The 23,700-nt window shown below is 42.3% G+C and overlaps 1 long non-coding RNA gene across 1 annotated transcript; it reads right to left on the bottom strand.

The window, feature by feature from the left end:
• Positions 1-3,399: 3,399 nt before the first annotated feature.
• Positions 3,400-22,259, bottom strand: LOC117529738. The gene is made up of 3 exons (XR_004566085.1): positions 22,189-22,259; positions 20,386-20,390; positions 3,400-3,410 (listed from the first exon to the last, which is right to left on the bottom strand). It is a non-coding gene; the product is annotated as an uncharacterized LOC117529738 (long non-coding RNA).
• Between the last annotated feature and the right edge of the window lie 1,441 nt (positions 22,260-23,700).

Raw genomic sequence — 23,700 nt, 5'->3', positions numbered from 1 at the left:
TCGGAAAAGTCGAAAGCTCATTTGTCCATCTTTTCTCAATGATTTGTGACTTTTTTTTACTTTTTTTCCCCTTCGTTGAGGAATCGTTGTATGCCGTGTGACCGGGCCATAAATGAGTGCAGTTCAACATTTTTCTCCACATAGAGATAAACTTCAGTTAGCTATGTCCAGCAAGTAATTAAAAACCTGGATCTTTGTCTTGATCAAGGGTATTCACACCCACTTATCACCTCATCCAGTATCTCACGTTCTGCCACTAGCTGCCTCAGAGGCTGTAATATTGATCTAATTCCACAATATGAGTGTGTTAGCACAATAAATTTGTCATTTGAAAAGGTCTGCCAGGAGTGGATCAAATTTCAGAGAAATATAATTTGTCCTGCAGTTCTACAGAAAAGACATTGTATCTGACTGGATGCACTAAATACCTTGTAGAATCACAATGAGGTACTTTCCACATTCAAAATATTTCCCAATTTTTTTTTTTAAATACCAAAAAGTTTTAGTATTTTGCAAAATCATAGTACAGTCACTGGTTTAGAGTTACCTTGAAAGAAGCTATTATACTAAGGAACAGAGGCACTGGTCTTTGTCCAGGCTGAAGAGTAGTTACAACATTGTCAGTGGTTTTTTTTTTTTTCTTTTTTAATGTGAGCCCACTGTTGAATTGACCTTGAAACTACTTTAGGTTATGCTGTTCTCTTCTCATTTTCAACAAATTGTGTTTACTGCAAACCTATACATGATAATGTTGATGTGTGGTTACTGATAACATGAATTTTATTTGCTATAAATGTTGAACTGGCAGCATGGTGGCTTAATGGTTAGCACTGTTACCTTATGTAAGAGGGTCATGGGATCAATCCCCACCTGTGGCTTTGCTGTGTGGAGCTTGCATGTTCTCCTGGTGTTGTGTGGATTCCCTCTGGGTGCTTTGGCTTTCTCCCACATCCAAAGACATGCAGGTTAGGTGAATTACAAACTTCAAAATTGTCCGTAGGTGTGCATGTGGGTGTGAATGTGTTTGTTTGTCTATATGTGGCCCTGCGACAAAACGGCATCCTATCCAGGGTGTATCCCGCCTCATGCCCTATGACTGCTGGGATAGGCTCCAGCCCCCCAGTGACCCTTAAATGGAGTAAGCGGTATAAAAAATGGATGGATGAATGTAGAACTGTGAGAGTTTGGAATTTTTGTGCCATAGCCACTGTGTTGTCAATATGCGCATAACATACACATATGTAATCTTAAAGCACTTAATAAGCCATGAAAAGTAATACAACCCCAGTTCCAATGAAGTTGGGACAATGTGTAAAATGTAATAAAAACAGAATACGATTTGCAAATCCTCTTCAACCTATATTCAATTGAATACACCACAAAGACAAGATATTGAATGTTCAAACTGATAAACTTTATTGTTTTGTGCAAATATTTGTTCATTTTTGAAATAGATGCCTGCAACACGTTTCAAAAAGCTGGGACAGTGGTATGTTTACCACTGTGTTACATCACCTTTCCTTCTAACAACACTCAATAAGCGTTTGGAAACTGAGGACACTAATTGTGTGTCATGATTGGGTATAAAAAGAGCATCCCCAAAAGGCTCAGCCATCATAAGCAAAGATGGGTGAGGATCACCACTTTGTGAACAGCTGCATGAAAAAATAGTCCAACAGCTTAAGAACAATGTTTCTCAACATTCTCAATGCAAGTTATTTAGGGATTCCATCATCTACAGTCCATACATATAATCAGAAGATCAGAGAATCTGGAGAACTTTCTACTGTAAACAGCAAGGCTGAAAACCAACATTAAATGCCCGTGACCTTCGATCCCTCAGGCAGCACTGCATTAAAAACTGGGCATCATTGTGTCAAGGATCTTACCGTGTGGGCTCAGCAACACTTCAGAAAACCATTGTCAGTTAACACAGTTCGTTGCAACATCTACAAGTGCAAGTTAAAACTCTACTATGCAAAGCGAAAGCCATACATCAACAACATCCAGAAACGCCGCCACCTTTTCTGGGCCCAAGCTCATTTGAAATGGACAGATGCAAAGTGGAAAAGTGTGCTGTGGTCGGATGAGTCCACATTTCAAATTGTTTTTGAAAATCATGGACATCGTGTCCTCTGGACAAAAGAGGAAAAAGACCATCCAGATGTTACCGCTGCAAAGTTCAAAAGCCAGCATCTGTGATGGTATGGGGGTGTGTTAGTGCCCATGGCATGATCAACTGTGATGGCACATCATGTTGAAATGTACATCCAGGTTTTGGAGTAACACATGCTGCCATCCAAGCAACGTCTTTTTCAGGGACGTCCCTGCTTATTCAGCAAGACAATACCAGCCACATCTGCACGTGTTACAACAAGTGTGGCTTCATAGTAAAGAGTGTGGGTACTAGACTGGCCTGCCTGCAGTTCAGACCTGTCACACACTGAAAATGTATGGCACATTATGAAGCGCAAAATACGACAACGGAGACCCCGTCTGTTGAACAACTGAAGTCGTACATCAAGCAAGAATGGGAAAGAATTCCACCTACAAAGCTTCAACAGTTAGTGTCCTCAGTTCCCAAATGCTTATTGAGTGTTGTTAGAAGGAAAAGTGATGTAACACAGTGGTAAACATACCACTGTCCCAGCTTTTTTGAAACGTGTTGCAGGCATCCATTTCAAAATGAGCAAATATTTACATAAAAACAATAAACTTTATCAGTTTGAACATTAATATCTTGTCTTTGTGGTGTATTCAATTGAATATAGGTTGAAGAGGATTTGCAAATCATTGTATTCTGTTTTATTTAAATTTTACACAACGTCCCAACTTCATTGGAATCTGGGTTGTAAGTTCACCCGTTTACTTATTTGCTTGTTGTTTCTGCGCCACCTACATGCTAGCTAGCCTGGAGAACAGTTGTTCTGACTCAGCAAAAGCAGCTAAAACATCTAAGGCTAAACATCTACCACTAGTTCAAAGAAAGGAATGTATTTCTACAAACATCTATTGTTACATACTTCTCTGCAATTATAACAGTTTGTACGGTAGTGTGTATTGCTGTGTAGTTGCTCAATTTATTATTGATGGTGTATATTTTCTGAAATAATACAATAACAATTGTGTGAAGTGAGTATATTTGCACTATTCACTAGTGTCTTACCATTTTATGAAAATTATATTAATCTGTTTTTAGTTGTTTTTACTTTGGAAGACAAAAATAATTGGGAATTATATTGGTATTATGGCTAACTAGCATGATACCTACTGCTACTCTGGTCACCAGTTTACTTCCATCAGATCCACACATTTTCCCTTCCTGCTTACAAACCTACACCACAGACTGAAATGAACTATTAAAGGGGGTAACTAAGGAAAAAACATTAAATTTGTACCTGTAGACCGTGCTAAGGGAAATGATCCACGCATTGGAAAGTAAAAATCAAACTTAAGAACTCAAGATGTTGGAGGCTCAACTAGTACTGACATCTGTGTTCTAACCTGAGGGGTCAGTCTGTTCTTGAGGCTCCCACATTCCCTCGTCATCATCATAATGCTCCTCTCCGTCTCGATGATAGTCCCGATGGGAGTGATGATAGTGCGCGCAGTGATCGAAATGTGTTGTGTTGGACATCACGGCCAGCGTCACTGGCATAGCAATGATGTCTGCGTCTTTTCCGTCTGTGGGAAACTGGAACTCCAATGTAAACCGGTTGGGCTTCTGAGAAGAACAGGTAATGACTTAACATATGCTATTAACATACTTTGGTGACATGTTTAATCTAATCTAACATTCATCCTAATTGAACTCTATTCAAATAGAATCCAAGTTATGGTTGTGTAGGTTGTTTCTTCTCACCATCGTCATCATCGTAGCATTGGTGGCCATGACTTCTTCCTCTGTGCCAGTCATGTGATCCATCCCTATAGCAGAATGTAGACAAGTGGAAGGGTGAAATGAGAGAAAATGTAGTGAAGGTATACCTGTGCCAACTAATTTGACCAGTAAATGACAGTAGTCTCTAATGTTAAATGAGGTTTGAACCTGGTGGTGAAGCAACTGGTTGGAAGGTTCATTGAAGTGGCAAAACCTCAACAGCAAATGTGTGTGGTATAAATGATATATACATCAGAATGAATTTGCCCAACAGTACTGATTACCCGAGGCCATCAAATATGGCCATCGGGTATTGCGAAGGCTTTTTCGTCCATCAGTCTGTCTGTCCATGTTTCTCATATACGAGGTCTATTAGAAAAAGTATCCGACCTTATTATTTTTTTCAAAAACAATATGGATTTGAATCACGTGTGATTACATCAGACATGCTTGAACCCTCGTGGGCATGCAAGAGTTTTTTCACGCCTGTCGGTTACGTCATTCGCCTGTGGGCAGTCTTTGAGTGAGGAGTCGTCCACCCGCTCGTCGATTTTTTTCATTGTTTAGGAATGGCTCAGAGACTGTTGCTTTGTTGATAAAATTTTTTCAAAACTGTAAGGCATAACTGAGTGGACACCATTCAATAAATTCAGCTGGTTTTCGGTAAAAATTTAATGGCTGATGAGAGATTTTGGTCTGGTAGTGTCGCTTTAAGGACGGTCCACGGCACCTGACGGCGATCTGCGCTTCGAGGCGGCAGCGTCTCGCCGTTTCAAGTTGAAAACTTCCACATTTCAGGCTCTGTTGACGCAGTAAGTCGTCAGAGAACAGAGAACTTTCAGAAGAAGTCGGCATGAGGAGTTTATTCGGACATTCCATTGTTAACGGTCATTTTGTAATGAAAGAACGTGCGGGCAGAGTCACATGTCGGGGCAGGAAAAACACCTCCGTTGGAAATCTTAACGGGCAACTTGGAACATGCCCAAGCTGTTAAACAATTTCTCAGTTACTCACTTGTTGAAAGCCATTAAAAGCCGCCTGAATTCTACAAATGGTTTTCAACACGGAGGTGTTTTTCCTGTCGCAGCGCACACAGATTTGCCGAGTCATCACGGAAACGACTCGGCGAATTTGCGCGTACGTCTTTCATTAAAAAAATGTCCTTAAACAGTGGAATGTCCGCATAAATTCCTCATGCCGGCCTCTTCTGAATCTTCTCTGTTCTCTCACGATGTCCTGGGTGAATTAAGCCTTAAATTAGGATGTTTTCAGCTCGAAACAGGCCGACGACAGCGCCTGGAAGCGCTGCAGGACGTCCCGCTCCGTGGGAAGTCCTTACACCGACAGAAACACCCCATAATCTCTCATCAGCCGTTAAACTTTTCACAGAAAACCAGCTTAATTTCTCGAATAGTGTCCACTCAGATATTCCTCACAGGTCCGGAAAATTTTTTGATAAAGCAACGCGCGCCGTCTCGAGCAGCGTGTAAAACAAAGGAATTCAGCCGAGAGGGCGGGACCACATCTCACTCAAGGCCTGCCCACAGGGAATGACGTCACCGACACGCGTGAAAAAACTCACGCATGCGCACGAGGGTTCAAGCATGATTGGTGTAATCGCATGTCATTCAAATCCATATAGTTAAAAAAATAAATAAAAGGGTCGGTTATTATCTAAGAGACCTCGTATTATGTAAAAGCTAGCTAAAAATAAACACTAAAACTGAAAATGCTGTTTTTGGAACCTAATAACACCTCTGAACTTATGTATAAGACATTTCGCTGAGGTTAGCATGGTGACGTCACTTCCTGGTGTAGTTAGTTGCTAACAGCTTCATTTCTGGTACATTATGTAAAAGCTAGCAAGAAGTAAACACTTCTAAAATTGAAAATGCTGTTTTGTAACCTGATACCACCCTAACCTGCAGCACATCCTTTCCAGCTCTGTCCCTTTGTCTGGCCAATTGGTACAAGTTCTTTTCTCCTTCCTTACTATTCACCTTTTGTAGAGCTCACTATATGCCTTTTCCTTAGCTTTTGCCACTTCTCTGTTCACCTCTGTTCTCTGTTCTGTCGCCCACTGTCTCTGGACACATTTTCCTCCGCTTCTTCTTCTTCCCCCAGCCACACTGGGTGTGCAGCCAGTGCATTCTGAGTGCTGGTCCTAAGCCCAGATAAATAAGGAGGGTCATGAAGGGCATCCGGTGTAAAAAGCACCAAAATTAAAGATGCAGATAATTCAAATTTCCATATATGTTTGTGTGTATGTATGTATGTATGTATGTATGTGTGTGTTTGTGACACAATGTATTTATCAAAAACAGACCATATAAAAATACTGGTAGAATTACTGTGGAGAGAGTGAACAATTACTGCTAAAACAAAGTTGTTGCTCAGAGAAATACACTGAACAAATATATAAACGTAACACTTTTGTTTATACTTGCATTTTTCATGCGCTGGACTCAAAACGTCTAAAACATGTTCTGTACACAGAAAAGACCTATTTCTCTCCAATATTGTTCACAAAGCTGTCTAAATTGTGTTAGTGAGCACTTCTCCATTGCTAAGATAATCCATCCCACCTCACAGGTGTGGTATATCAAGATGCCGATTAGATAGCATGATTATTGCACAGGTGTGCCTTAGGCTGGCCACAATAAAACAAAAAAGCTCTCCATGCGTGAGTGAGTATAATTTAATTTAATTTAATTAGCTTATAATGCGCCAAATCACAGCAAAAGCTGTCTCAAGGCGCCTTACATAAAACAAGTCAACATAAAATTCAATAAATAATTAAAAATGAATAAAAAATTCAAATACATAAATAAAAACAAAAGTAAAAGAATAAAACAAATAAAAATTATCCATAAGAAAGAGAATAAAATAGGTTTTGAGTCTTGACCTAAAAATGTCCACAGACTCAGACTGCCTCACGGTCGCAGAAAGACTGTTCCACAGGGTGGGTGCACGATACGAAAAGGCTCTTTGACCTGCTGACCTTCTTCTTCACCCTGGAACACAGAGACGTCCCGCATCCTGCGACCGCAAAGCCCAGGCCGGCACGCAGAGTTCCACCAGATCAGCCAGATAAGATAGCGCCAGTCCATGAACTACCTTATAAGTCAATAACAAAACCTTAAAATCTGCTCTCACAGAGACAGGGAGCCAGTGCAAAGATACCAAAATGGGTGTGATATGTTCAGACCTTCTGCTACGTGTCAGAAGTCTGGTGGCAGCATTTGAACCAGCTGAAGACCCCTAATGCTGGACTGTGGTAACCTGAAAATAGAACATTACAATAATCTAGTCTAGAAGAAACAAAAGCATGAATCAGGGTCTCAGCATCAGCCATGGACAGATAGGGCGGATCCTCGCTATATTTCTCAGATGGAAAAAAAAGCAGTCCTAGTAACATCCCTGATGTGGAAGTCAAAGACAACGTGGGTTCAAAAATTACCCCAAGGTTCCTCATTTTGTCCGTATGATGTATGACACAGGAACCCAGGCTGAGTGCCAGCTGGTCAAACTGATGCCGATGTCTCGCTGGACCAAGAACCATCATTCAGTCTTATCAAAGTTTAAAAGTAGGAAGTTATTAGACATCCAACTTCTCACTGATAGAAGACAGTCCTCCAGGGATTTTATGGGAGTGAGATTTCCCGCAGTTATCGGCATGTACAACTGAGTATCATCAGCATAACAATGAAAGGCAATCCCAAAACTCTGCAGTATATGCCCAAGGGGTGCCACATACAGGGAGAAAAGCAAGGGGCCTAAAACAGATCCCTGTGGAACTCCAAATCTCATGTCAGCAAGGTCAGAGGTAGTAGCATTATACAAGACACATTGAGAACGACTGGACAGATATGATGTCAACCAGGCAAGGGCACTTCCAGTAATCCCAAAAAAATTCTCCAACCTATTGAGCAAAATATGATGATCCACGGTATCAAACGCAGCACTGAGATCTAACAACACCAAAACCATAGTGGTGTCTGAATCCATTGCTCGCAGAAGATCATTCCAACTTTAGTGAGTGCTGTCTCTGTGGAGTGATATTTCCTAAAAGCAGACTGCAGCAGCTCAAAAAGATCATTCTCAGTAAGGTGGTCTATGAGCTGCCGTGAAACTACCTTTTCTAAAATTTTGGAGCAGAATGATAGATTTGATATCGGCCTGTAATTTTTCAATACAATAGGGTCAAGATTAGATTTCTTAAGTAATGGTTTAATCACTGCTGATTTAAAACATTTCAGAACAGATCCAGAGGTTAATGACAGATTAATAATTTCCAGCACAGTCGGCCTAAGAGTGGGCCACAGGTCCTTAAACAATTTTGTTGATATGGGATCAAATAAACAGGTTGTGCTTTTTGTAGATGCCACAGGATTCGTCAGCACGCCCAATGAAATACTATTAAATTCTGTCAATCTAGGTAACACCTCAATGGTAGCGCCCACCTCCATAGCAGGTTTCAATGGCTGGGCCGAGGCGTGCTGAGATATGCTCAGCCTAATATCTTCTATTTTCTTCTCAAAATAATCCAAGAAATCCTGTGCTGAAAAGGGAGAACGACTAACAGGTGACTGCCAGTGAATAAGAAATGCGGCTGTGTCAAACAAGAACTTTAAAGTTATGTTTGCTTTTACTGATCAAATCAGAGTAATAGGTCCGCTTCGTGGCCAGTAGTGCATGCTTATAATCTAAAATAGCATCCCGCCACACAAGACGGAACGCCTCTAATTTGGATTAACGCCATTTCCTTTCCAAACCTCTAGCCTTCTGCCTGAGGTCATGCAAATAATCATTGAACCAAGGTGACTGTGCCTTAGGAGGGCGTGACCTTAAAAGAGGAAGCGCAATCTTATCAAGTGTAGTTTTGTGTTTTTAGAGTATAACTTTTATCATGAACAAACTGGGAAGAGCTGACATTTGTCATTTGGTATCTTATGTATTTGAGTCAAGGATGAATACTGAAAATGGAACATTGATAGGACTATAGTTTTAGAGAACTAACTAACAATAAGAATTACATTCTGGACTAACACGCCATTCCAGCAGGGGACAGTAAATCATTTTTATATTAAAAGTGTGTGTGTGTGTGTGTGTGTGTGTGTGTGTGTGTGTGTGTGTGTGTGTGTGTGTGTGTGTGTGTGTGTGTGTGTGTGTGTGTGTGTGTGTGTGTGTGTGTGTGTGTGATTTTATTTAGTAAATTCAATGTAAGTACGTAATCTAACTCGCTCCACTAACTCACTAACTCACTCCAGAATATATAATTGTAAATACATGGATGACACAAGAAAGTGAAAACACTTATTTCCATTGTGGTCCATTTAAAAATCAAATGAAAAAATAGAATAATAAAATAAAATAATAATGATGTTGATAATGTGTATATGATAACAAGAACCTAAACAATTTATAAATACATTAAGACAGTAAATTAACATTAAAAAATTACATAATTAGCAGGAAATTAAAGGGTTGAGTTCTTCTAAAAACTGAAGTCTAAGGTTCTAAAAACATTCTGGACTCACAGAATGTTCCAACTCATGACGGAAACTTTGCACAATTTATTACCACCCTTGAAAAATGTCACCTACCTATTTTAGAAGCACGACCCAATCTAGAGCCCATGGATCCCCATGGGCAACACGTTAGTTCACTATATTATTCCAATTAGATTGCATGTAATTGTCATTTTGGTACACACGTTGAACAGGTAACTCACCATCGGACTCGTTTTATGGCCATTTGACTGCAACTGACCGCAGGCGGCCACAGACCTGGTCGCCATCTTCTATACCCCTTTTGCAGGAATTCTTCATCGCACATGGTGGTGCTAATTTGGATCACGCTGTGGTCTCCAACCACTGTTTGTCCTGCTGTGACTAAGCCCTAATGCAGTCACTGAGTGCAGTTCTAGTTCTGTGCTCTGATGACACAAACCTGTTCCCACTGCTAGTAGTTGAGAGGCAGTTTGTGCAATGAAGCATCTCTGCCTTTTTATGAAGATATTTTATCTTTGGTGTCAGGAATATATTCTTGGTTATGTTCAGGGATGGACAGCATTATGTTGAATGGAAAATCATTATTATTCTTCTTCAGTGATTTACCTTTATCTTACACTGTTTTTTTTTTGTCAGGGCCTTGTGCATTTAAACAGCAACTCCATTGTCATTCGACATGGCAACATGTGACACTGCAGCCTCAACAGATCGATTGATAACGAAAGAAAAACTCAATGGAAAACCCTCAGCAGCTGTAAACAGCCAGCAATACCCACCATTTCCAAAAATAGTCTTTTGTTTTGACATTGACTAAAAATAAGCGCTCGTGAACAACTCAACTGAGCTATAGTCCACCCAAAAGTTAGGTTGCAAGGAGATTTGAACTCTGATCACCAGGAGTACATAGCAGAAACATGATACTATGAAACCATGCAAAACATGGTTCTGTCTTAGCTTAAAAAAATAGTACGCAATGTATAGTCATAGAAGACTTAGAAAATCATTTACAACTGACTACAGCAATGCATAGAACTTCTATTTTGGAAATTAAAGTCACTTCATTTTACCAACTTTATGTTATCCAAAGACATCAAATGTGATCATCTTAACTGCACAATCACTCTGTTGTGATGTGTAGAATTAGTGTGGTAAAGGTTACTGGATGTGGTGAGGTGTCCACATGGGTTCCCGAGTGGTCATCATGACGTAGGTTCTCATTCTAAAGCTAATGCTGGAGGTGTTTCTAGGCTGATCAATAGATGATTGCCCGACTAGTCCGTGATGCCTGATCAGTAAGTGTGAAGGACAGTCACATGTGTGGTGTCATGTACACACTCATACACAGCCACTTACACACAAACACACTCTGAGGGTTCAGCATGTGTTCCTTACAACTTACAGTAAAAGGGTAATTTCTAGGTGTTCCTTTAGAGGTTCATAACTTGGTCATTTATGACCAAGTTATATGATGGACACTTACATAAGAAGATTATTTCTATACCTTCTTACTCAAATTAACTCACTCGATGCCATTGACTCTAAAACGTGTCTTTTCCGATAGTAACGCCCCGCGCCAAAGACGCGTCATCGAGCCAATTTCTTTTCCTCTCTTTTCTTTTGTTGTGGTATGTTTGTTGTTGACATGGACATAGAACTCAATTTTCTATGGGTCTTGAAAAAACACTCAAATGCTGAAGAAATCCTGGCACTGGGATGTTCTGAACTTTGAAAATGGCTGGCACTCAATGAGTTAAGGGTCATGGGGGGAGTGCTGGAGCCTATCCCAGCAGTCATAGAGTGTGAGGCCTGGGTACACCCTGGAAAAGATGCCTCTTTGTCACAGGGCCACATGTAGACAGACAAATGCAGCCGCACTCGCAGTCAATTTAAAGTTAGCAATTCATTGGGGTGACCATATTTTGATTACCGAAAACCAGGACACTTGGCCCGGCAATGAGATACTCAAATGATACTCTGTTGGTAGTGGGTACTAATCAGCAGAACCAGAACTGATGGCAGAACTGGAATGATAATACAATTGGCAAAATGATTGACAAAACAGCACCTTACTATGCCCCGACTCTCAAGATATTGATAACCAACGTCAAGATAATATAATAAAATGTTATTATACAAAGCAGAAAGTCCCAAAGCTCAAACTTATCTATTTTGTGTCCCAATTAGCACTAATAACCGGAATAGCGCATTGCCATATTGGGAAAATATACCCTCACTAACACTAGACGGCACCACACAAGCTCACGTACTACCATTCCATCACTGTTCTGTCAAGAGACTGGGGCTTCTAATGCTGACCTGTAGCTTTCTATAGTAGCTAAATAACTTGATTATTTTAATGGTGAGACCTGATCATCTCATCAATACTTGTTTAGGTGTAATATGAGCAAAAATGACCCATCCGGCCGATTGTCATTCATTCCACAAATTACCAGTTGTTCCAGTTACATTCCGCCATAGTTCCAGTGATTAGTAGCTCCCCGAATCCTGGTCAGTTTAATGGCCCAATGAAAAACAATGAAAAACAGGACACTGTCATCACTAAAAAAAAAATCCAGGACGGCCAGGACAGGATGTGAAAACAGGACATGCATGGGAAAACATACCCTACAATTCACCAAACCTGTATGTCTTTGGAAGTGAGAGGAAGCCGGAGCACCCAGAGAGACCTCACGCGAAAATGGGGAGAAGAAGCAAACTCCACACAGAAATACATGAGGAAATTATTGTAAATAAATCTAATCAGTGGTGGGCACCGTTCTGCTAACCACTAATTACCAAAGCTAACATTTTTGTTAGCAGATTAGCTTTTAAGCTAACTTTGAAAACCATCAGCGGACCAGTTATCTTTCGTTAACTTTTGTACCACTAACTTTCATTCCGGCTAACATTTATTTTGCTGTTAAAGTGAGTAAATTTAACAGACAAAAATGTTTGTAAACCCTAAAATGATACATGTTAGTTCCTATGAGCGCAGAGAGCTAGCTAACATTTCCGGTTCACAGGTCAAAGCACACAGGGCTTGTAAGAAAACAAGACGGTACACTGTGGACAAAAACAGTATGTAAGCAGCTCAAAGGTCAGTATTTTTGTTTTATTTTACGTGCATTTGTTTTGTGTTTGTGAACGCAATACAGGTGAGCCATAGCTCCAGTAAAGGTTTCTAAATATATAATATAAAAATCAACTGTGACTTCTAATTCTGTGATTTACTGTTTTGATAAATATAATGACAGTGTTTGGGGTTTTGTTTTTTATTTATTTATTTTTGTGTGTTTGTTTTGTGTTTGTGATCGCCTTTGAATTTACCCAGTAGCCCCTGCAGTGCTTAAACTCAAAACTGGCTTATCAGTAGCTGACAGCAGACAGTGTACAGAGTCAATACTAAAAGTTAGAGAGCGTTATAAAAGTTAACTTTTCAGTTTGCAGTTTAATGGTTATCAAAGCTAACTTTTCGGTTAGCTGTATCCACCACTGAATATAATCAATGAGATCTCACAGCCTGACATGTCTAACAGTGTGGTGGTTCATTATTTGTATGTTTTATTTCAAACTGAGTTTTGTTATTTTGGCAGTAAATTACTGTAAAGATTTTCACGTAGACAAGGAACCTTTCTCACATTGAAATGTTGGCAACCCTCTAGTTCTCCAGGCTTGTTATTATCAACCTACTATCAAGACTGAATGAAGAGGAGGATCTAGACATTTGATCTTGACAAATGAACTAATCAGCAATCACAGAATCAAAGTAATTGGGATCAGAGATAGAAGATCCAAAACCAAGTCTACAGTTTGAGTTCTGCACTGTGCCATGCATCACCACATCCACCACACTGTGGAACCACCTTGGGTACTAATATGAAACCACCCAGCCACACTCTTGGTCCATCTCCAGCTCCTGAACTTTGTCAAAAAACATGAAAATTCATACCAAAATTTAACAATTCCTTGACAAAATGTAAAAAAAAAATTGTCTGTCTGTCTGTCTGTCTGTCTGACTTGTCTTGCTGAATTTTCCCTTTCGTATGGCTAGCATAGTAAGCATAGTATGGAACTATGCTTCCTGCCCTTTTAAATTCATTTTATTAGTGAACAGAATGGGTCGCGGCCTCAACTTTATTGTTGCTTAAATTATACTGTCTTTCTGTCACCTAAATGTTTTTATTTTCTGTCTGTCCGAGGTGCCGCTCCATCCAGAAGTGGGAGTGAGTGTCTTCTTATGTAATGGTCATGTAATAGATGAGATCTGGGGATCCACCCCTTCCCTTCCCCTCCCCAGCCAGCCTCCTGTCCTCCCCAAAATTTCCTGTATATTTGTATTGTTTTGTATGTCTGTTTTGTCTGTAGCATGGCCCAATCAGAGGTTCACCCCTTTGAGTCTAGTCTGCTTGAGGTTTCTTCCTCAGAGGGAGTTTTTTCTTACCACTTTCGCCTGTGTGCTTGCTCTAGGGGTTGGTAAAGTTAGACCTTACTTGTGTGAAGCGCCTTGAGGCAGCTTTGTTGTGATTTGGTGCTATATAAATGAAATAAATTAAATTAAAAACTAACAGGCAAACAGACAGGTGGACAGGCAGATGACAACACAAACATAACCTTATCACTGGAGCTAGTTATTAGTTTTGAAAGGTTTGTTAATTGTGGAGGTGTTGTATCAGACTGAGGAGTTTGTTCAATGCACATTTTACTAAATCAACAAAACACAACAATGTGTGACCTGTATTACTGAAAATTCTACATTTTTCATTGTGAAAGTGAGGAAAAACGAATCCCAGGGAGATTTGATTTACAGTGTATATCTGACTCGTATAACAGCAACATTTTCTCAGTGTACTAATCCAAAAAAGACTGGTGACTCTCACGCAAATGTTCATGGATTTACAACACACTTCATCCTTTAAATGAAGCTCATATTCAAACTGACACTGTGGTTCAGTGGTTCAGATGATCAGGACAGTGGTGACTTTGAATAACAGATCAGTTTGATCAGTTCATTGTTACAATAACTTCACTAATACAGAAATTTCAATTTAAAGTCTGAACATACATTTAAATACAAAACTCCAGCATGGTGTCAGACATTAAAAAAACAAACTGGAAACATGGAAGTCTTACCTGGTGTGGCGACGCTGTGAAAACCTGAATGAAGATGTAACCGGAGGACTTTTACTGTATGTTGTAAAATCGCGCACAAATATAAAGTCTGACTGATGCAGACAAACCGTTACATCGATTAAAGCTCAACAAACAGCTCTCAAAGACTATACAGTCTGACTGCCGGATGCTCATGGAGCGGCAGTGTGTGCAATGATGGAGAGAGAGCAAGAGAGAGAGGGAGGGAACAATGAATAAAGAGAGAATAACGTGCAACATGCAAACAGTTCAGTTATTGTAAATTTTATTTAATTTTTTTAATTGTTTCTCTGCTGAGGAGTTAATATTTTTGTTGCCATTCATCTATTTGTTTATTTGTTTGTCAACAGGATATTTCAAAAAGTCATCATCAGATTCCAGATTTCAATATTAGTCGGTGGGATAGCAGCTGATTACATTTTGGTGAACACCAAAGAGTGGATCTTGGATCCTTGTTCTTTATTTACTCTGTTTATTTCAAAGACTTAAATGAGAAATTATAGCAAAAGCACAAAATAGAAATGATAATACTGCAAATACCAACATAATAATTAGACATTTCTGACGGGCCAGACGGCACCAAGTGATCGGAAACAAATGCAGGATTCAGGTCTCAGCTTCACAGAGTTTAATGTCAGGACTTGCATGAGTCAGTACACAAAAAGATAGTCCAAAAATATCAACAGTAACCGAAGCATTTGGCAGAGACAGGTTCCAGAAACAGGCAGACAGGTCGATACACGATAAAGCAAAAACAGGACTGTGAAAAACTCTGAAGACAAACACTCGAATGAGGCACAAGGCACAACAAGTGAGAGAGGAAGCAGGTTTGACTAATAAAGGGGATGTGATCAGGGTAAATGCACCGCAGGTGTGAGAGGAAAGATCCAGAAAGAGGCGTGGCCACAGGAAGGGCAGACAGGAGGGAAACGCCCAACACCAAACAACACAAAAGAAATCCAGCCACCAAAACCCCAGTGCAAAACTAAATGCAAACCCAAAGCAATAAACAATAACCCCCCCCCCACAGACCCATTCATGACATCACCCCCGCCCCACGGCCGGCACCGGACGGCCCAGGAACTCCCGAAAGCGAGGCATGAAAGTCGCGTACGAGAGCCGGATCCAGGAAGTCCCTTCTCCAGTTCTTGATTAGCATGTTCGACCTGGCCATTGGCCTGTGGATGATACCTGGATGTAAGACTAGCTGTTGCACCGATCAATTTGCAAAACTCAGCCCAGAAATGGGACACAAACTGAGGGCCCCGGTTGGACACTATATCCTGCGGAAATCCATGCAGCTTAAACACATTCTGAAGCAGAATCTCAGCAGTCCTCTTGGCTGTGGGGAGTTTAGGGAGAGGCAAAAAATGACACATCTTGGAAAACCGGTCAATAACTGTAAGAATCACGGTGTGACCTTGCGAAACTGGAAGGCCGGTGACAAAGTCTATGGCTATATGCGACCACGGACGTTTGGGGACTGAGAGAGGAAGTAACTCACCGGATGGTCTCTGATTGGATGATTTTTGGGCAGCGCAAATATGGCAGGCGTTAACATAGTCAGTCACATCTCGGTCCATACTGGGCCACCAAAAGCGTTGACGTATCACCCACTTAGTCTTTCTAATGCCTGGGTGGCACGTAAACTGACTATCATGAGCCCAGCGAATGACCTCACCTCGGATTGTCTGTGGCACAAACAGTAACCCCTCCAGGCACCCTTGAGGCACAGGCTCTTCTTCCAAAACTGCCTTGACCTTATCCTCTATTCCCCATGTGAGGGCAGAAACAAAGCACGCTAAGGGAAGTACAGTTTGTGGTTTAGAGGTGTGGTCCCTGGACTCGAACCGGCGTGACAGAGAGTCCGGCTTGCCATTCTCAGATCCCGGTCGATAGGAGAGTGTGAAATTGAAACAGCTGAAGAACAGTGACCATCGAGCTTGTCTGGCATTAAGTCTTTTGGCCGTGTGTAAGTATTCCAGGTTCTTGTGGTCAGTTAGAATGAGAAATGGTAACTGGGCCCCCTCTAGCCAGTGACGCCACTCCTCCAAGGCCACCTTAACAGCCAACAGCTCACGGTCATCTATGTCGTAGTTGCGCTCGGTGGGAGATAGCTTTTTGGACAGAAATGCACAAGGATGCATTTTATTATCAAAGGAACTAACTTGTGAAAGTACCGCCCCCACCCCAATGTCCGAGGCATCTACTTCGACCACAAACTGCTGGCCGGGGTCAGGAAGGAGCAGCACAGGGGCAGACGTAAACCTTTTCTTTAGCTCCCGGAACGCTTCCTCACACTCACAAGACCAGACAAATGCCTGGTGAATGGAGGTAAGATTGTGTAAGGGAGCCGCCATGGTACTAAAATTTCGTATGAACTTTCAATAAAAGTTGGCAAAGCCTAGAAACCGTTGGACCTCCTTGCGATTGCGAGGAGTTTCCCATTCCGCTACAGCTGCCGTTTTGGTTGGATCCATCCGAATCTCCCCCTCAGATATCACAAACCCCAGGAAAGACACAGTGGGTTTGTGGAACTCACATTTTTCTGCCTTGATGTATAGCTGGTTCTCTAACAGACGTTGCAAAACAGTCCGGACATGTCACTTATGTGTGTCTTCATTGGGGGAGAAGATCAGAATGTCATCCAAATAAACAAAAACAAATTTATCTAGGAAGTCCCTCAGTACATCATTAACCAACCCTTGAAACACAGCAGGTGCATTAGTAAGCCCAAAGGGCATAACCAAGTATTCATAATGGCCGGTCGGGGTGTTGAAGGCAGTTTTCCATTCATCGCCTTCTCGGATCCGAACCAAATGATAGGCATTACGAAGGTCTAGTTTGGTAAATATCTTGGCCCCTTCTAACAGTTCAAAAGCAGAGGACAATAATGGAAGGGGATATTTGTTCTTAACTGTGACCTCATTAAGACCCCAGTAATCAATACACGGATGGAGGGATTTATCCTTTTTTCCCACAAAGAAAAACCCTGCACCCACAGGTGAAGATGAAGGACGGATCAGACCTGCCGCGAGGGATTCCTGGATATATTCTTCCATAGCTTTACGTTCAGGACCTGACAAGGAAAACAATTTTCCCCACGGGGGATTTGAACCAGGTAATAAATCAATGGGACAGTCATTAATGCGATGCGGCGGAAGAGACTTAGCCTTAGCTTTGCTAAACACCTTAGCCAAATCATGGTAGCACTGTGGGACTCCAGTCAGATCAGGATCTGAAGTGGCAGACAGGTCTTGGTGGTTTGACCAACATGTCTTGCTACAATGTGGACCCCAAGAAACAATATGGCCATTGGCCCAGTCAAATGCGGGGCTGTGTTGTATAAGCCAGGGGTGCCCCAATATAGCCTGGTGAGTCATATTATTGAAAACATGAAAACTGATGCTCTCAGTATGGTCATCAGAAAACGTCAATTGTACCGACTGAGTTCTGTGAGTGATTTTTCCCAAAATACTGCCATCCACCGCTTTAACCTCTAGAGGGCGCCAGAGACTGTGTGTTCTCAGGTTCGGATCTCTGATGAAAGAGGTGTGGAGTAAATTGGCATCCGAACCTGAATCCACAAAAACTGGCAACACAACTGAATGACCATTACCAGAAAGCGTGGCTTGAACACAGTTTTTTGAAGGAGAAAAAATCTGGTTTTGACTCACCCGGACTGCTGGCTTATTTTGTGAGCACCCCTGACCTGGCAACATGTGATCAGATGTCCGTGCTGACCGCAGTAGAAACAGCGTCTCTCAAGCTGACGTCGGCGGCGCTCTTCTGTTGACAGACGGGTGCGTCCCAGCTGCATAGAATCCTCTTGCTTCTTTCTTGAACCACAAGGAGCCGCATCACTTGGTCATGCGGTGAGCGAAAGATTCCGATCTTCGGTTGGGGAGTTGTGTGCGCGGTTCGTGAGGACGAGCCCGATCGCAGCGCTGGTCAATCAGCCGTCTGTCGATCGTTATGGCGAGAGCAATTAATGCATCAAGATTGTCTGGGAGGTCAACAGCAATCAGCCGATCCTTAACTTCATCTGCGAGTCCTTGGACGAAAGCGTCTGACAGCGCCGCGGTGTTCCACTCGCTTTGAGCGGCCAGAATGCGGAAGTCGATGGCATAGTCCATCACCAGCTGTCTGCCCTGTCGGAGGCGCATGAGAGATCTTGCAGCCTCACGGCCTGGTGACGTGCTGAAACACCTGCTTCAAAGCTGCAGTGAATCTCTGGAGTGATTGGCAGGTGTCGGAGCGGCGGCTCCACTAGCGGTTGCCCAGGATGCAGCAGCTCTCCCCGTCAGATTGGATATCATGTACGCTATCTTCGCCCTGTCGGACGGGAACGTAGATGACATCAGCTCAAAATGGAGTTCACACTGTGTAATGAATGGATGAACGTCTCCTGATTCCTCTGAGAATCGTTCGGGTGGGGAGAGCTGGTTACACATCACTGGGTTATAATCGGGTGATGGTGTCTCTGGAGCTGGACCCGGAAGTGGATGAGCAGATGCTTCGGTTCGGGACGACAGTGGGTGTGGCACATCCAAACGGCTCAGGACCTGGCTCACCTGCATGCTGAGGGATGAGAGGAGCAGCTCTTGTTGTTTGGATAATTCACTGAGGCTGGTATGAAGAGCGAATAATTTGTCTTCATGCTGCGCCAGCTGGTGAGCTCGTGCGCGCAGCGCCAGACGAGTGTGATCTGAATCCGCTGTGTCCATTGTTGGCGAGATTGTTCTGACGGGCCAGATGGCACCAAGTGATCGGACACAAATGCAGGATTCAGGTCTCAGCTTCAACCAACATTATCCCTATTTACAACCCCATACCCTCATTCACCCACTCATCTTCAATGGCTTACTCCAATTAACGATCACAGGGGGATTGGAGCCTATCGCAGTAGTCATAGGGTGTGAGGCGGAGTACACCCTGGACAGGACGCCAGTGTGTCGCAGGGCCATGTATAGACAAACAAACACATTCACATGATCAGATCATGTGGACCATAGCTGATGTGGATGATGTGACATTCGGATCACCAGCTGGGTGTTCACATGATCAGGCAGTTCTTTTCACCTGTCACAGCCTGCTGATATGCGCACTGTGCGGTCGCTCCAGCCTGTTGCAAAGGTGATATATGTTTTTATGTATTTTGACATGAGGACAGCATGCCCACGCAAGCGCCTGACAGTGGAGAGTTTTAAGGTCATGTCCATCATATCACTGTATGTGTTCTCCAGCTGTGACTTGCAGGTCCACAGATCAGCGCACAGAGCAAGGTGTCATTCAGTTTCTTTGTTATGTGATTATTTATTTTATGTATTTGTTATGTAATTATGTATACAGTTATTGTAGTATTTATTTATATACCTGTCCTGGCTGTGTTCTCTGTTTTTAATTTAACACGTCGTGCACTGAGCCGTCATTCCCAGCTGTCAGTGAGTGGCTGCCCGGTGATCAGCTGAGAGGCGCCTTGCCATGCCGTGTGTGGTCAGATGTGGCTGACCGGTCCCCATGTGATCTTGTCTCTACATAATTATAAACATGTCATGCAAGTGTGCCCCCCCCCCCCCGCATACCACATGTGTTGCAGGGGCAACACACTCACACGCCATGTGAGTTGGGGTAGGGGGCGCAACACACATGCCACCTGTGTTGGGGGAGTACACTTGCATGACATATGTGTTGCTAGGTAGCGGCACACACGTGAGGCACTTAGACATTTGCACAGAGCAGCTCAAATGTGGCCACTTGCACTGTACTCTCGTGCCAGCTGCGTGAATAGCCCCGCATTTTCTAAGTGCTCCGTGAGTGGTGTTGGATATTTGTGGGTGGCACCTGGACTCCAGCTGGCACCTGCCAAGAGGGGGTCGAATGGGTACTCGCAGGGCACTCGCTGTCTTTCGGCTGCTGGTGTGAAAGCTGCCTCGATCGCATCATTCGGCCACGGTGCGACATGGGTGATGATTTCGTGCAGCACATCATGCCATGGCATGATGTCCAACCTGCGTACGACATGCCGTGCGAATGCTGCGAACACGATCAGCTGACAATGCAACCTCATCTTGCCCGCCGTTGGAATGGGTTACATGCATGAGCAGCACACGAATATAGAGTGCATGTGCTGTGCATGAATGATTGTGGTGACATCTCTATGAGGTGTTCGAGGCAGCTCCGATTTTTCAAGAGTGGCATACGATTCCTCCTTCGCACACCAGTCGGCTTCAATTCTGTTATGTGTGAAGGGGCCCTAAGATTTCCAACAGATTCTATGATCCAGAATGACCAATTTAGACCATGGAATATATTCTCATATACTCTTTGTATATTGATATTGTCTGTTACCACTTGGAACTTGAAGCTCCCCTCACACATAGCAACAAAGTGCAGGAACCAGTCCAACACTGCAAATATTATCATAATCCGACGCAGTCGAGAGAAGTGGTTAGTAGTGGTCAAGAGGCGTGGTCAGCAGTGTCAGAACGCATTCAGATTACGTCATCCACACCTGCACAATGGCATTCAAAGTGCATGTAGACAACAGTTAGATGACACAGACTGCTGTCAGATGGCGATAAGAGCCCCTTCACACATAGTGCGAATTTGGTCTAATTGCGCATGAAGTGCACATGAAGCAGGAATCGCATGCAGTACATGTAAAATCATAGCTGCCTGTAATGGCTTGTACACCTGTAGCTACAACTACATGCATACACCAGCGGCTGAAAGATAGACTGTGCGCTGTGAGAGCCCATCAAACCCTCTCGCGGCAGATGTCAGCCAAATTCCAGGTGACATGCGTGAACATCTAAAACCACTCGCATGGCACTTGGAAAATGTGTGGCCAGTCGCACTGTTAACACCACAACAGTCAGCAGACAATTACTGTCGAGCTGGATTTTAAAGTTGTGTAAGTGCCCCATGAGTGTGGCATTCCAAACAGACAGTGAGTAGGGAATACATACCATGTTTGGACAGACATGAACTAACAACTGTCTACTGTGATGCCCGTGTGTCTGCGTGTGGTTTTATTTTTTTAAATACATCCATGTCCTTCTTAATATCAGGCATTTTTTTCTGCACCTTTTACAGGAGAGCAAAGGTAGCTCAGTGGTAAAGTTTCTGACTGGCAATCAAAGCTTTTGGAAAGTGCATGTTTGAATCCCATGGGTGGCATGCATTTTTTTTTTTTTAATTTTCACAGCAGCTGCATGATGTGGTTACCAACGCCATGGATCCCCAGCATGGAGACAAGCCAGCCCACCTTGTGGACGAGTATTAGATGGCTGTTCTTCAGGACGAAATAGACGTGATCCGTGCGAAAAACGTAGAGGTCTGATATTCCTGTACAGAACAAGCACCCAAGGTTAATAATTAATTTATTATATGGCTACTATATATAAACACGTGAACTTAGGGTATTGCCCAAATATGAAAGCTGCTGATGGTTTTGGGCTCGTAGTCAGACCTGTTTGCTTCACCTCTTAACAGATAGCCCAGTCGTTAGCTGGTAAGCTTTCAATCTGTGTGTTTTTTCCACTGCTGTTTAGATATTTATGGAGTATGTTTATGTCCGACTTAGTTTTCCAAATTGTGTTTTTAGCTTTCTAGTTTGTAAGAACTATGATATGCGTTCCAGACCAATTCACTAAGTTACAAATTTTCACTTTTGTCTTGTTCCTGGGTTAAAACCATAATTTCCCATTTCTTCACAACCAGTCAAAAGAGAAAAGAGTGGTCTTGACCTCCAAACATTGGTTTTGTGCTCAGGACAGTGAAATTGCAAATTAACCAGTTTTTGCCTTCGACTATTTCTGGAAAAGTTAAGTTGTGGTCATGTCAAAAGGGTTCAAACATCATTTCAAACATAATACAATGTTGACAAAGCAATTATATTTATGAAAACCTTCCTCATTTGTAAAGATTGAGCAAGAACTTTCAAGAACCGGAGAGTAATTTACTGAGGTTTGAAGAATCTCCTTTGTTCATGAATATTTCACTCTTTAATCAAAGAAAATTAAACAACCTTGTGGAACATTCCAGAAATGTGTGGAATACCAAAGAATGTTCTAGAATGTTTGAGAAAACCCACAAGAATCCCATGGAACTTTCTAGAAAATGCCAGAAATCTGTATAACAGTGTAGAACAGTGAAGAATTTTCTGGAATCTTCTGGAATTCTCCATAATGGTTGTCAAACAAGTTCAGGAATATTCTTGAGAGTTCAAGAAGATGCCAGAATGTCATCATGAAAGACTGATAAAGTTCTGGGGTGTTACATGACAAATATTTAAACTGGGGTTCATAGGCCAGCATTCAGTCAAGCTTAGACTACCTGAGAAGATACACCAGAAGAAGAGAGATGGCATCAAGAGGCTGCAATCATTCTCCAAATAAATTCTGCTACATCTGTGGCCAGTTCATCAAGAAAAGAGCAAACATGTTTTCTGTGAGAGCATCCAGCAAAATGTGTGAAGCCTACAAAGCTTATTTTGAAATGCCAGTTGGAGACCAAGATAAGAACTGGGCACCTCACTTAGCTTGTGAATATTGCAAGAAAACACTTGAAGGTGAGAAAGTTAAGTTTTGTTGAAAAAGCCAAAATCTTGTATGGTAAACATTTAATGGTCAGTCATTAAACAAATATTTTCACTCTTTTTGAAGGATGGTACAGAGGGGAAAAGAGAACAATGAAGTTTGCTGTTCCAAGAATATGGCGTGAACCCACTGACCACTTAACCAACTGCTACTTCTGCATGGTGGATCCTTCCAAATGCCGAAGTGGGAAGAATGCACCTGCTATTCCTTATCCTGACATTCCATCTTCCATTGCACCAGTGCCACATAGTGCTGAGCTTCCTGTACCTTCACCCCCAGAAAGAAAACAACCATTAGAGGAAGAAAGCACTGAATCAGAGGATGGGGAGAACAGTGAAGTGGACTGTGACATTACAGATACAGTTTGTTTTCATTGGACCACAAGTTGAGCAAATCACAGAGTGCCCTGAATTTCCAAAGAAACTGACAACAAAGAAACAGGTATGGAAAAGTTTTGTTGATGTTGTCCATGGGTTTCTGGGCAACCACAAGGCTGACAATTATGTGGAACTGCTTGAGACTTTGGTGAGAAACTATGGCCAAATGGGTTGTAGGA

The sequence above is a fragment of the Thalassophryne amazonica genome, chromosome 17, assembly GCF_902500255.1.
Source record: "Thalassophryne amazonica chromosome 17, fThaAma1.1, whole genome shotgun sequence".
Classification (NCBI taxonomy): Eukaryota; Metazoa; Chordata; class Actinopteri; order Batrachoidiformes; family Batrachoididae; genus Thalassophryne; species Thalassophryne amazonica.
Note: the sequence above shows the minus strand (reverse complement) of the source record. Positions and strands in the feature narration are given on the sequence as shown.